At 51.8% G+C, this 3374-nt stretch overlaps 1 pseudogene; it reads right to left on the bottom strand.

Moving 5' to 3' along the window:
- Positions 1–2593: 2593 nt before the first annotated feature.
- Positions 2594–2713, bottom strand: LOC111733700 (annotated as a pseudogene).
- Positions 2714–3374: the final 661 nt, after the last annotated feature.

Here is a 3374-nt window from a genome sequence, read left to right on the forward strand (position 1 = left end):
GGCTATGGCAGAGGTCACACGGCCCTGACGAGGTTGACGCCAGACCCAGGGCAGCGGAGCGGCAAGGACGTGTGGGGTGCGACGCCGGAGAAGAGGAGGCCGTGCGTGGGGAGGAGGCGTCCGCACTGAGCCCGGCTGTGCATGCCCAGGTTTCCCAACGATGCCGTGCAAAAACATCGCCGGGCGTCTGCAGGGGCATCGGGCGGTGGCCAGGCCGGCACAGAAACGAGAGCCCGGTCTCAGAGGCGGCCACAGCAGCTTAGCCACGACGTCCAGCACGCAGTTTGGAGCGACCTCTGCCAACAGGTAGCGTGGCCTGTGTGTGAGGTTTAAACAACCGGGTTCGGGAAGCATCTTCTCTGTAGCGTCTGGGTCGCCTCAGCACCGTTGGTGCTACTCGGACAGGTCTGCGTGCAGGAGCGGCCACGTTTTCATCCTGCGATGGCCCCGGTCCCACCACCGTGTGCACACATCGTGCTGCTTGTCTCGGTGAACACAGGTGCCACTTCTGCAAAGACGCAGGAGTGAAGCTCTGAGTCGGTGGTGTGCGTGTGCTCAGCCCCAGTGGACACTGCAAGTTTCCCACGGTGGTTATACCAAGTGACATTCTCATCTACACGGTACAGGAGGTTCAGGCTGCCGCATACCCTTAGGACTTCTCTGTCTTCCATGTCTCTGACACGCCCGTTTTCCATCTTTGTCACGTCTTTGTGCATCAGCCTTGATATTTCTGTCCTACCTTCTACAAATCGATCTGCTTCCACTAACCCTCTGTTCTCTCGTGTTCCGTCTCAAACCCATCAGTTGTATTCTCAATATCGATTATCGTTTTCAGCTCTAAAATTTTTTTCCTCTAGTGAAATTCTCCACCTTACCTATTTTCTTTACAGTATTAATAAGATATTTTAAAGTGTCTGATAATTGCAACATCTGTCATCTGAGGATTTTACCTGTTTTATCTCGGTGAGTCTAGTAATTTATAACTGAACGCTGGACACCGTGAAGACAGAGCCGACTCTGTCTTGAAGCTAATGCACCATTTCGACTTGTCCCCCCATCTGGGAACGGACACGAGAACTCTGCAGTGAGACACCCCTGACTTTCTCTGTCTCTTAACCAGCTCTGGTGGCACAGCCTCTGGGCACCTGGCGCCCCGCCCCGTAAACATGGATTCCTTCCCAAGCACGCAGACTCCCTGCTTTTAGCTGCAAAACACAGTCTGGGGGCTGGAGGGTCCGGAGGGCATCCATGGCGTCTCGCCGCCAGCAAAGACACGGCTCGTAAGTTCTCTTAAAACACTCTTAATGTAAGGGTGGAGCTGGCAGCCTTTCTCTGGTCCTGGCTCCAGGAAATTTTATGTAACACTGTCCATGGCATAACACAGAGGATCTGGATTCTATTTCCTTTGTCCAGAGAGGGACCGCCTTGACCTCTGGGGTGGCCGGAGTGTGGCGGACCCCTCTACTCCAAAGCAGCACGAGGCAGGACTGCAGTCCCTACGTCTTGTGCTGTCTCAAGGTCGTGCCTATTCCTACGGAGCAGCCCGCCTCCAAGCCTGCAGCCAAAATACACAGAAAAAATGGTAAAGTGTTTTCATTGTGATAACATAACAACATAAAATGTGCCGTTTCGACCACTGTTCAGTGTATACCTCGGAGGCGGCGAGCACACTCACGTTCTTGTGTACCCATCACTTCCCATCTCCAAAACCGTCACCCAGACAGCAACCCGGTGCCAGTGCGTGGCCCCACACCCCTCCCTCCAGTCCCCAGTGGCCTTCCACCCACTTCCGGCTCCACGACTTCCTAGTCTAGACAGTTCGGACAAGTGGAATCATGTGTGTCCTTCTGTGTCTGACTCATTTCCCTGGCGTAATGTCCTCAAAGTTCGCCCATGTCGCAGCGTGCGTCAGAAACCCATTCTTTTTTTACGGTGGAACGATGCCCCATGGCACAGGCAGACCACTGTTCTTCATCCATTTATCAGTCGATGGACAGTTCGATTATTTCCGCCTTTTGGCTACTGTGAACAAAGACGTGCAAGCACCTGCGGGAGCATCTGTTTCCTGCCTATTAGGTAAACACCTGGCCGCGGCAGGGCTGGGTGGCGTGGCGACCTGTGTTTACCTTTCTGAGTGCCAGACTGTTTTCCGCAGCCACCGCCGTTTCACGTTCCCAGCAGCAATATGCGAAAGTTCCAGCTCCACATTCTTGCCCACATTCACGTTGCTTAAAAAAAAATGATAGCCATCCTAGTCGTGCGAAGTGACCTTCGCTGAGATGTCTGCATCTCCCCGGTGACCAAGGATACTGCCCACCTCTCACGTGCTTACTGGCCGTCCGCTCTGAAGGCACGTACCTGCATGTTAGTTGGATTGTTGGTCTCTCTGTTGAGCTTCGTGAGTTCTGTGTTCTGGAGACTAAGCCCTTATTTCCTTTTACTCTGTAAGTTGTATTTTTCACTTTCTTGATGTCTTTTGATGCACACAAAATTTTTGTTTTTTTTTAGGCAAGGCAACACTTGGTAGATTCGACCTCACAGATTGCAAAGACCTCGTCGTTTACAATCCCTTATTTTATCTATTTATTTTTTACGCCTACAGCACCTGGTCTTCCTAGGTAGTCTCCCATCCAAGTACTGACCAGGCCCGACCCTGCTTAGCTTCCGAGATCACACCGGAATCAGGCTTGTTCAGGGTGGTGTGGCCGTAGACTACAAAATTTTTAATTTTAATGAAGCCCATCTTTTTTCTTTTGTTGCTTGTGCTTTTGATGTCACTTTAGAAACCATCATCTAATCCAAAGGTATGAAGATTTACATTTTCTTCTAAAAGTTTTATGCTTTTAGCTTGTATTTCGGTTGTTGGTCCATTTTAATTTTTGTATATGGTGTGAGGAAGGGGTCCAACTGCATCCTACAAACTGGCACATTCATACACAGGAAGATTAGTGGTTGCTGAGGCCTGGGAGTGTGGGGAATAGGGAGTGGCTGCTAATGGGCATGAGGTTTCTTTCTGGGGTGACGAATACATTCTAAACTCAATGGTGATGGCTGCTAACTGAATGCGCTCACAATCACTGATCCCCCACTCGAAAAGGCTGACTTTCACGCTGTGCGAATTATACTTCCACGAAGCTGTTATTAAAACAAACAAAAGAACCGCTGGTGGCCCATGGCTGGGGGACAGGCCAGCAGCTCTGCGTCCTGCCTCCAGGGAGCAGACGCACTGCCCTCCCGCGGCCTCCCGTGGCCCCAGGCCAGGCTGCTGCCCGCCAGGGCCCTGTTCCGAGTCGAGCATGTAGCCCTGGCCCAGATCCGCCACCTTCAGTGCCACTCTGCAGGATAAACGGTCTTCTTCTGTCAACTTTTCTCCC

The sequence above is a fragment of the Pteropus vampyrus genome, unplaced genomic scaffold (genome assembly GCF_000151845.1).
Source record: "Pteropus vampyrus isolate Shadow unplaced genomic scaffold, Pvam_2.0 Scaffold620, whole genome shotgun sequence".
Taxonomy (NCBI): domain Eukaryota; kingdom Metazoa; phylum Chordata; class Mammalia; order Chiroptera; family Pteropodidae; genus Pteropus; species Pteropus vampyrus.